This window comes from Octodon degus, unplaced genomic scaffold (genome assembly GCF_000260255.1).
Source record: "Octodon degus isolate 3935 unplaced genomic scaffold, OctDeg1.0 scaffold00011, whole genome shotgun sequence".
Classification (NCBI taxonomy): Eukaryota; Metazoa; Chordata; class Mammalia; order Rodentia; family Octodontidae; genus Octodon; species Octodon degus.
The window spans coordinates 16,377,116-16,388,466 of NW_004524587.1; the positions used below are offsets into that span (position 1 = coordinate 16,377,116).

Genomic DNA, 11,351 nt, shown 5'->3' on the forward strand with positions numbered 1-11,351 from the left:
GCTAATTTCCAGTCTTAGCGTGGAACACGCAGACTGAAGCCAAATGATATCAAAACAATGTTTGCGTTGTCCATTCTCCATCCCTGGAAGCATCACGCCTGGATCTATTGGGATAGATCCCACGGGCTTTCTGGAACCCTTCACGAGGGAAATAGACATAGAAAAACAATTCGTTTGCTGCCAGTTGGAGAGGAAAATGCTGGTTGCTTTTTAATTTACCTAGTGAAATAGCTGCTGCCGGGCGTGTGTGAGCTATGGCCACCAGATCACAGGGCTGGGAGCCAGGCACTTTGGCCCTGTCCCTGCCCTGGATGACATGGGTGTTTGAGAATGCTGCCTGGATGTCTCCTGCTGAGACAACTTTGCAGAACTCTGAGCATCATCGAGCACACTCAGGAGCCGGCTCTCTGCTTCAAGGCATTTTAATTACTCAGTGAACTGGCAGCCAGGGAGCCAGGGCTGGGCTGAGAGGATAGCAGCGTTTGGCTGGGATGAAATGGCCCAGATGTTGCTTCTGCCTCCAGCCACTGTCTGCCCCACACATCCAGAATTCACTGGGCAGGCGCTGTCCAATAGAAACAGCATGAGCTACACACGCAATTCCAAGTTTCCTAGTAGCTACATTTAAAAGATAAGGAAATCGGTAGATTTGATCTTAATAGTATGCTTTATTTAGCCTAATATTGCAATCCCCATGTATCTGTGGGTGATAAGTTCCAATTCCCCCCCCGGGTACCGGATCCAAAGATGCTTAATTCCCTTCTGTAAAATGACACAGGATTTGCATATAACCTATACATATCCTCTCATATAATTTAAATGATCCTTAGATTGTTTATAATACTTAATATCATTGAAATGCCACGTAACCAGTTGCTATGCTATATTCTGTAGGGGATCGTGACATGGTTTTCTGCCTATTACATGGCTTTTGCTATCACCCTTCTCTGCGGCTCTCTGCTGCCCACACTGTTGGAGAGAGACATGTAGAGAGGCATGTATTGCTCTGGTCTGTGATTCTGCCTGCCTTCACTAAGAAAGAGTTTTTATGGTATTTCTTAAGCACATTTGTTTTGTAGGTACTATGTCCACCTCTGAAGTTTCCTGAGCTACATTAATTGTCTGTCCTCAGTACATCTTCTTGGGATACATGAACGCATCAGGCATTGTGTTTAATGCTTTCTTTAATTTCCTAATTTAATTACTAGTACAACTCCAAAAGGTAGGTATTTATCAGTAGAAAGATAGTCTCAGAGAGATGACTGGAACCAGGTCTGTTCAAGAGTCCAAGGTCCTCTTCCAGCTGCCTTATGCTGAGCAGGGACACATCTTGGGTTCGCAGAGAACTCGGATTAACTGCTCCCAGGGGAGAGCCAGTTTCTGGTTTTCTCAGTTTCTCGCTCTTTCTCGTGTTGAAGAGCAGACAGGCAGAAGCAGCAGAAGGGGCGGGGACGTCTAATGACCTGAGAGTCCTTCGCGGTCATCGGGATGCAGTGTAGGCCTGGTCTGGCCGCGGCCTCTTTGGGAGCTGGGTCGGGCAGAACCACAGCATCAGCAGCCAGGCAGCAAACAGGAAGGTCTGCGACAGGCCAAGGCCTCGCTGTGCCCCTCCCTCCCTGCTTCTGGCTGATAACTGGCGCTCTGCCTCTCGGGCTTCCTGGGACACTGCTGTTTATGCGATGCGTGATTCACACTCGTTTATTGCCAGACAGTGTGATGCTTTGCCTTGTTACCTTATTGAGAGCACAATAAAAATAAAGATGAGCTACTAATAAAATGCCAAAAGAAAATGTCAATTAGTATTACAAAAAAAAAAAAAAAGCCTGACATCGTACATCCTCTCAGTGAATTCCCTCTAATTAGTGAAATAAATATGCAGCCCTCCCACTCGGGTGTGGGTTTGTTTGCTTTAAAACACTGTAATTACATCCCCTGCTTTGGAAACTTCTGGGAACTGGAACCTCCACACATGGGCTTTGGCTAAGGGGACACAGACAGCCCGTTTCAGCTGGGCTGCAGCTCCCGCTTATGTAAATTACCAAGGCAAGCATTCCTGTTTTGCGTGCTCTTATTCAAGAATCTTTAGTGGCTCCCTAGAACTTGTGAGGTACCCACAAATCAAGACTCTCCGGGGTGGTTCAGAGAGAACTCTTAACTTCTGCAGCCTCTGCCTCCCTTTTGATGAAAGGAGTCCCAGTTGGCTTTGCAGCCCCGAGGAGGCGCTTATTTCCAGGGTCGTTCGCCATACCGTTCCACCTTGCTAGCTTATTCGCAGCTCTCTCTCCCTGCCAGAGAACACCAGACCTTCAGTTTGTCTCTACTTCGTCTTCCGTTTGTCTCCAGTGTGTCAGATTATACAGAGACACATGCACCTATAAGTTTATATATGCTAAATAAAGCAGAACAGGTGCGTGACTAATAAGTTCCTATTGACATATAGGTTGGGAAATATATCTTCAAAGACCTTTTAACCAAAGAATCTATGTGATTAAAAAAAAGTAGAGACTATTACTTCAAAGAGCAAGGATGATGAGGAGATAGGTTGGGGTCAGAGGACGAACCATGGGGTCCTAATCTTCTGTCTTGCTAAGTGCATGGTTTGCAAGTATTTGACCTCACTTGTCTGGAAATGGGTTAATCGAGTCCCGATAGGCTATTTTAAGGGGAATTATTCTGAAGGCTGAATACATCGCATATACCGCATCCATTACACAGCGCAAGGGGCAGATAGAACAGATCAGAAAGCCCCACAAAGCAGGAATTGTCCCCCCAGGAATGACTCAGGCGACAGCTTCTTAGAGGTCAGGCTGTGATGAAGGTCACACAGCCAGGATGGGTTGGTGTCCAGGTCTGAGTCTGAAGTCCATGACTGAAGCACCGCGTTGGATCACTACCGTCTGCAGCGTGATCTTCCGAGCTCACGCCTTACCCTGTGAATCAGCTTGACAATGTTCTGTGTATCTTGTTGCTGTCATAGGAAGATTTGCTCATTTAAAATGCCATTGACCTTATCTAATAAAGGGAATCAGGATTCAAGAAATCTATTTAATTCATTATTAAAGATCATTTCCTGTTATTATCTTCCCTGTAGCAAAATTAGCTGTTAACTCTCCTGTTAGCATAACCCAGCCAGTATTACTAGGAAATTAGGAAAAAAAAATCAGTTCGGTGATGTATGAGCTGAGCCAAGGGAATTCCCCATCCTTGGTGAATATTAACATTATGCCTTAGAAATTGAGGAAATGTTCTGTTAAGTGGAAAAAGAGTTGCAGAAATTTTACTTTCAAAAGTCAAGTAAAAAGTTACATTTTTTTTCCCAAGTCAAATTAATTTTTGTCTCAGGGCAAGAAAAAGTAAATTAAAAATCACACGCTGCCGCCTTCTCCCAGGGCCCATTTCCTCCTGGGTTTCCATCCCTCTTGGCTGGCATTCTGGGTTTCTCTGGCCCAGTTTGGGCCTCAGAGGATGCTTAGCTTCTGGGGCTTTTGCTCCAGGGATCCCCCTGACTGCAGATTGGGGCAGCCTGACCTTCCCCCACCTGTCTGTACTTCTGGACTCTTTCCTCCTCCTAGAACCATGCATCCATTGCAGTGTGGAGTGGAGTCCACAGCTGGCTATCAAATTTCAGGACACTGACCACCCTTCCCAACATGTGTGAGCAGCAAGGGGTCCCGGGGAGAACGGACACACAGGAAGTGGGATGCTGGACAAGGGGATCCGACTGTGCTCCGAGGTAAATGGAGCACACCTGCATCAAACACGGGCCATTCCTGGCTGTGTAGGGACGCAGGCTGGGAGCCACAGTACCTGGGGTAGACAGATGTAGATGGGGTGGAGTCTCACTTCAAGACAAATTGCAAAGCTGCTTTGGGCTCTGATTTCTTTGCCTGGAAGACAGAAAGCTGCTTTGCTGACCTCTGCGGCTATGGAGGGCTCAGTGGGTGGGCACACTTCCTGACCCTTTGCCAGTACCAAGTTCCCAGGGCTCAGAAAGAACAGGAACCAGGGCGTGGGCAACCCCTGTGCAGTTTCTTTTCTGTGCTGCAAAACCTACTAGGTTCATGGCACATTTACAGTAGGCTCATGGATGCTTGCACCCTAGTAATTCCAAGGAAAATCAGAAAATCACACAATGTCCACAGTCAGCAACCTCAGAAAGCTCTGTGGGGTGACTAATTTATCCCCATTCTCTAAGATGTTAGCACAGAAGTTTGTGCTCATGGAAACCTACTGTTCCCAGAAGGCAAACTGGGACAGTGGGCTGTCAGACAAATCTTCCTTATTATAAAGATGGGAAGAAGAGCCAGAGAGGGGCCCAACAGAACCAGGAAACTGCAGGCTGTTCTACCATGAACCCAGCTTTCAGGGAAAAAGCAGAACCAGCTCTGCTCCCACCGAGCAGGCCCATAGGTCAGGTCTATGCATCCAAAGAGATGAAGTTTCTTTGTGCTCACTTTGCCTGTTGTATCTGACTTACAGTTGTTCTCTGTTAACTCCATTATCTTTAATTTGCAAGGATGCAGCCAACAGGAAACCTCTGGACACCTTCTCTTTAATGAAACACAATTTGATTACAAATCATCAGAGTCCCCTGGCAGACAGCCTTTGCTGGAGGATTGCAGCCTGCTGTGTAGCCACTTTAGCATGATTTCTGCCCTCTGGCAGAGTTTGGTGGAGGTTGCTGAAGTCCCTCACCAGAGGAGGGGTCCAGGTAGCCTGTGTATTAATGTTTACAGTGGAAACCACCTTCCTTCCCCTTGAGACTGAGGGGTATTCTTTGTAGGTTCCTGGACACAGTGTGCCAGAAGTGCCTGCCATGCTCACCCCAACATTTTGATCCCACATGTAAGATTTATTTTTTGTTGCAACTGGCAATAGGTATCATCGTGGCCAAAGTCTGTGGAGCTGGGGTCATTCTGTCAGTTGAAGGTCAAATGTAAGAGCCAGGGAGCTTAATCGCAAGAACATCTGTGTTTATCCAGACAACTGAGCACTGAGCACAGTGACTGTGTAAGGTGACTCAGGGGTGTGAGCCCTCCTCCTGAATCTTTTTCAGGCAGAAGGGCAAAACTGGGCCACAGTCCTTAATGCAGCTGTTTAATAAATGTGGTGAGACTGGTCACATCCCATCTGGGTAATGTACTTACTGGACATCCTTTGGAATCTTTTAATCTTGCCATGTATACCAAACTTCTGTAATTTGTTTTTATAACTGCCATAGACTCTAGACAGGTGAGAACTAAGGACCCCAGCTCTGGTTTCTCCTGCCAGCTTCTCAGATCCTGTACTTAGCTCTAGTCTTGATTATTCACTCACCCTGTAGATCCCCACCCCGACTAGAAGTCAATCGTTGCAGGACATCATATTGGAAGTGACAGATTTCTTCACACCAAGCTCTCAGAGTCCCACTGATGGATTCATGACCTCAGTGGTGGCTGATATCAGCTTCCTACTCCTGAGTGAGTTGCTCTGAACCTAGATACCTTAATGAGGAAATGGGGTTCACATGGAGAGCCTAGTGATCCATGGATGGGAAGTCACTGAGAAAGGGCTAGGAATTTGCTAAGGGCAGGCAGGTATGGAGGAGAGTGAGGCTGGGACTTAGCACGGGCATGATCTTTACCAGTTGCTGGTCTTGCAGGAAGTGATGTGGCCTCTCTGGGCCCCAGTTTCTCTAACTGTAATGGGGCTTGATAATATTGTGTTAAGGATGAAAGACAGGTAGGATAAGCAGTGCGCAGCATTGGAATTCCAGCCTGTGTTTGGGATCGGGCCATGCCCTGGTCCATGCCCCACAGACAGTGTACCTGCTGTCGTCTGGCTGCAAAACTTTAGGTGTTCAGTTGCATAAACAAAGCCCAGAAGAGGTGGGAGGCAATTACTTGAAAACAGCATCAAAACCAAGCTCTGTTGTCTGGCCTCGATGCTGTGATTTTCACCAGGGCTTCGCAACTCCAAGAATCTCTCTGCCCTCCTCTGTTTCCCTACTCCACCTGTCCACCCTGGCCTGTCAGCTTGGGGAAGTCACATAGGGATTTCCTACTTCTCAGGGTTGGATGTCAGCCCTGGCCTGGTAGGCAGAGATCCTGAGCATCGGCAGCAGTGGCACCACACCCAGCTACCACCCTTTCCTCGGGCACTTCACACTGGACATTTAGAGATGCTGAGCTTGTAGGGAGGAGAAGGGAAGAGATACCTGGGTAGAGGTGTCTCTGTTGTGGGGAAGGTCATTTCCAGAGAAGGTCAAGACTTGAATTTGATTCTGCTGAGGGCCGGGGATAATTAACTTCGCTACTTGGGCCTCAGTTTCCCCACTTGAAAAATTAAGATGTCGGAGTAAGTAAACCACCAAGTCTACTTTAGGCTCTAAAAAAAGAGCTCCTCAGCTTCTAGCTGGGGACAAGCAGGTCCTAGGTGCTCTAGAATGTACTCTACTCGAGTAAGCCTTCAAAGCAGTACTTGAGGACGGCATTATTAGTCTCATTTTATAGAAAGGGCCACCAAAATTCAGAGAAGTTAACATATTTGCTTAGTGTGAAATTCAGAGGCCAAAGCCAGGTGCTTCTAACTCCAGAGCCCAATTTTTTTCTAGTGTTGGAGATTGAACAAGCACCTTGTATCTGCTAAGCATGTGCTGTACCGCAGGCTGAGCTACACCTCCATCCTGGGGGCATTTTTCTAACTGCAGAGATGTATCTATTCCACCCCCTCAAATCAAGATGTGATGCTAGTGTTACTCTCGGGAAACCTAGGAAGAATGTTGAAGTTTCCTCCTGCCTCTGTTTGCACAGCGTGTTTCGTGTCACAGAGAACTTTTCTTTCAAAAAATTTCCAGAGGACAAGTGATGCATTGTGTCTTCCATTTTTGGCAACTTCGCACAATAACCTTAACAGCCTCTTTGCTCCCATGGTCCAAGGATGGCATTTCAAATCTGTGTGGTCACGGAGAGAGCTCATGGTTTAAAATTTTAATGGAGGACCCTTACCCCCATCTGTCCTTATCAGCTTTTGCCTTGTCCCTGGCTTCCTCGAGGTTGGTCACCAAGCTGTGAAGCTCCCACCCCAGTGTCCGCCTGCAGCTGAGAGGGGCTGCCCCTCCTCCCCAGCTGCAAGCCCAGATTCTATTAGCACAGCCAACAGGCTCCATTGGGGCTTTCGAGCGCTCTGGCAATTTGGATGTCAGTAGCTGAGAAAATCAAGCTTAATATTTGATGACATTACAAAGTCAACCTGTTCTCTTTTCAGCACAGATAGAATTAAAAAGTAGACTTCTCACCAGGAGAGTCCCCCAAGGAAGTGGGAGGCAGTTGGCCTGGGAGCCACAGCGGGTTGGACAGGAGCACTGGGCAGGGAGTCAGCCAGGACGGACTCGAATTCTGGCTGGGCAGCCAACTAGCTGTTGACCTTGGGTGAGTCTCACCCTCCTCTCAGAGTTTTAACTTCCTCCTACACAAATAACGGATCCTCTGCGTGTACTCTGATTTAGGAACTGGGCTATGTTCAACACAAAACTGACTTGTGGCACTGTTTCTAAACCCTGTGAAAACTTCAAGAGTGGCCAGGGTTTTCTGAGAGGTGGAAGCCAGAGAAGCAAGGGAGGGACCTGGCAGCTGAGCCAAGAAAACTGGAAAAGAGACCAGATCTGTTTGCAGGACCTGTGACCGGCTTATGATGCCCAGTCACTACCACATTTGGGTCCAAAATGGGGTTCAGAGACCTTAGGGACGTGAGAGGGGAAACAAGTGCCCGTGATATGATCAGAGCCAGGCGTCAGTTCCTATGAGTCAGGTTGGGTGCTCCAGGGAGGCTCTGAGTTCAGTTGCCACCACCAGATATATACTTGTCCTGTCTCCTCTGAGTCCGAGGAGGTACATGTGTCCCCTTCCAGTTGTATGCAAAGAGGCAGGCAAGAGTGGTCCTATGGGAGGGACAGTGTCAGCATGGAGGGGATTAGTTAGACCAGGTTTGGTGGGCACAGGACAGTGGGGTTCCTAGGAACTGACAGGAGTGCATCCAAGCACCCTTAAGAGGAAGCGCCCTGAGTTCCCACGAGTCTTCCTGATACTCTTGGTATTGATTCAGAGTCTCATTTATTTTTATGCAATTATCGTCAAAGTTGTCTTGGAGACCCCAACTGATGTAGAAGCTGCTGGTTTGATAGAACAGAGATCCCCCGGTCTTACAAAGATGGGCAGATGGCTCATAAATAAAGGTCACCACAATGAGCAGAGGAATCTCATTACCTAAAGTTGGGATTTGGGATTATGGTATTGTGAGAAAGAGTTCCTTTGGTAGGAAACTCCATGGTGTAGCTTCCAGATAAGTTGTTTTCTCTCCTGGGGTACCATGGTCTGCACATATAGGAAGAGGGACAAGTTAAGTTAAAGTTTTATTTGAGCATTTTTCCCTTGAATGATTTTTGCCTGGCTCAGTTTATTTAAGATCTCACATGATATAAATGATGAAAAACGTTTTCCTTTTGAGACTTTGTAAAGTGTGATACAAAACTTAGAAACCATAAAAGAAAATTTTAATGCATCCAATTACTTTAAAACAGTCTTAGCTAAATGAATAAAATCAAAAGATAAAACATCAAATTTGAAATATTCACATGTTATGTCACAGAGAAAGGGCTGGTTTCTCTAACATATTAAAAGCTTCTACAAATCAATAAGAAAATTGGGCAAAGGTCATAGAATCCACAGAAAAAGAAGCAAGGCCGCTGCTTACATTCATGCAAAGTTGCTTAGACGTACTGATACAAAATGCAAATTGAAAATGCATGGAAATAATCCTTTCTACTTTTCAGGTCAGCAAAGAGCATGAAGTCTGAATATGTGAAGAGCGAGAGGTGTGTGTGTGTGTGTGTGTGTGTGTGTGTGTGTTATTGGTGGTGGTAGTACACAAGTTTTTCATTTTACATAGAGGAGTCTGGCAATATTTTTCTTACTTATTCATGAATCCAAACTGTGATTGCTAAATCCACAAATGACCAATTTTTCCCATAGAGTGAAGTCTCTCAAATAGTATTTTATGGGATAGGTTTCCTAATGCATCACCGAAGCCGTTTTCAGGAACATAGCCTTGAAAAGCAGTAATAGGTGTAATGTCATAAGGAGTTAGAACGTAGTTGGGAGCTGTCAGCCGCCTCCAGGTGCTGTAATGACATTTGTGTCCCTCAGTAAAAGGAGACCTGCCCCAAGCCCCCATGTGCGCTTGCTGCTCTTGGAAATGCTTTTTGGTCAGGAGTGACAGAACTGTGAAACGGATTTGAAACCCAGGGAGCTGCCTGGGGACGGGCTCTGCTCTCGGTGGTGGGGACAAGGACACGGCAGGCCCTTCTCTTCCCAGGAGCCTCCCCAGTGTGCAGTGAGAGGCCAGAGCCTCACTTCACAGTATGGATGAGGAGATGGAGCATTTGGAGACAGTCTGTTCACAAAGTCAAGCACAGAATGTCTTTTCATCCTGGCCTCTGGGGCCGACCTGTGCCAGGGACCCAGCTCCCTGTGCCTCGATGGAATTCTCTGGCAGATCCTTCCCAAAATGTGTGGAAAAATCTGTCTCTCTGTGCTCTTCCTCCTTGTTTCAAGGTGAAACTGAAGACTTCTCTCACTGCTTCTCTGTGGAAGTGAGCTGAGCTCTAAGGTCCTGCCTACCGCTATACTGGTGCCAGCCACAGAAACACAACCCTTCCCCGAGTGGGCAGGTAAGTAGACATGAACAGAAAGACCAGTGGGAACAGTGGGCCACTGATGGGGTCTTCTTACCATGCATCCCCCTGTGCTGCCTCCATTCCCCTGAACACAAGGTGACTCAGCTTAGCTGGGTTCATGTGGCAACCTGGTATGTGGTTCTCTGCTCACCTTCGCTCATCAGGGAGTGCTGTTTTCTGTTAAGGGCAGTGACCTTGAATGTTGGTTGCCCATTAAACTCACTGGGGAAAGTTCTAAAAATAAAAATTCCAAATGGCTGGACCTCATCTCCAGAGATTATGATTTAATCAAGACATTCACCAAGCCTCTTATGTGTCTCTCATTTGTAGCCACAGCATGGCTATGGAATGATCATCTACATTGAGATACCATACTTTAAGAGTGAGCTGGGGATCCATGATTAACCATTATCTTGAGACAGTTTATTTAAGCAGATGGGATGCCTGGTCATCCTGGTTGAATTTTGAGAGACCACAGAGAATTATCTCTTTGAGTACACAATCATCTTTTTTTTTTTTTTTCCCCTACATGGACAAAGACATAGGTACTTTTACATCATTGCATGCAATTGTAGGTGGGTAACATGAATTTGATTTTGAGTCCTGTTCTCTATGCAATTTTTTATAATTTCTCCATTCCTGTATCTCCTCGTCCTCCTGTTGAGAAATGAAGAAGGGCAAAGGATGCATGCTTTGTTGACTCTGAGCCCTTGTCATTTTTCTTGTGGCTTTGGTAAGGTCCACATGTGGAAGACACTTTAGGTCACCTGGAAACACCTTGTCTTCCATCTCTATTACTTTTCACTCATTGCTGGGACAGAATACCTGACACACGGAATTAAGGAATGAAAGGTTTATTTAGCTCACAGTTAGTGGAGGTTTCGGTTCATACTCAGCTGGCTCCAAGGCAGAGCAGCACATGGAAAAGGCAGCCAGCAGCAGAAAACAGCAGAGAGCAAAGGGAGGAACAGTAGCTGTGGCTTCTCTCCTTTCTGTATATTATAAGCAGGTAACCTGGGGTCGGGCGTAGGGCTCACACAAGGCCCATGCCCTCCACTTGCACAGGATGAGGATGTTTACAAAGTAAGAACCCTGCTTTTCTGAGGGCTGCTGCCTGGAGTCTCAGTCGTCTCTTGTGGAAAGTTCTAGAGGCCACCCGGCGCTACGGTCCTGAGACCTTTGCCTCTCCCTAAAGAATAAAAGATCATATGATGGCAGGTGTGTCCAAACCCAAGGACTTGGAGATTTTGGATGATGTGGAGATGCCCTTCAGTGAGAATGAATGGGCCAGCCTCACGTCTGTGGGGAATGCCCTGTACGCAGAAGTGACGGCGGAGAACTGCAAGACCGTGGCTTCCCTGGCTGCAGCATCCATAGATAGACCTGATGCGAACCTGGCACTGGAGGAAGAGAGGGATGCCCTCATCCAGAGGGGCTGGGAGGTTGGTCTTGCTGAGTACATCACAAAACTAAGAAGATATACTCGCCTAATTTACAGACATTTCATCCGATAGGATGTAAGATTTCTGGAAATCCTCAGTGTTGAGCAGACAAGACAAAAGTTAGTTGTTGACCTTTTCTAGTTTTCCTTGTAAAAAGTTAAGAGCCGCCTTAAACTACGGCAACTGCACTTTTTTTT

The 11,351-nt window shown here is 46.7% G+C and overlaps 1 long non-coding RNA gene across 1 annotated transcript in view; it reads right to left on the reverse strand.

Annotated features, from left to right (window-relative positions):
* Positions 1 to 9,560: 9,560 nt before the first annotated feature.
* Positions 9,561 to 11,351, reverse strand: part of LOC111815095 — a 13,427-nt gene continuing 11,636 nt past the window's right edge. Inside the window, exon 3 of the long non-coding RNA XR_002819889.1 lies at positions 9,561 to 9,570. This is a non-coding gene — a long non-coding RNA (uncharacterized LOC111815095). The remainder of the gene's footprint in view (positions 9,571 to 11,351) is intronic.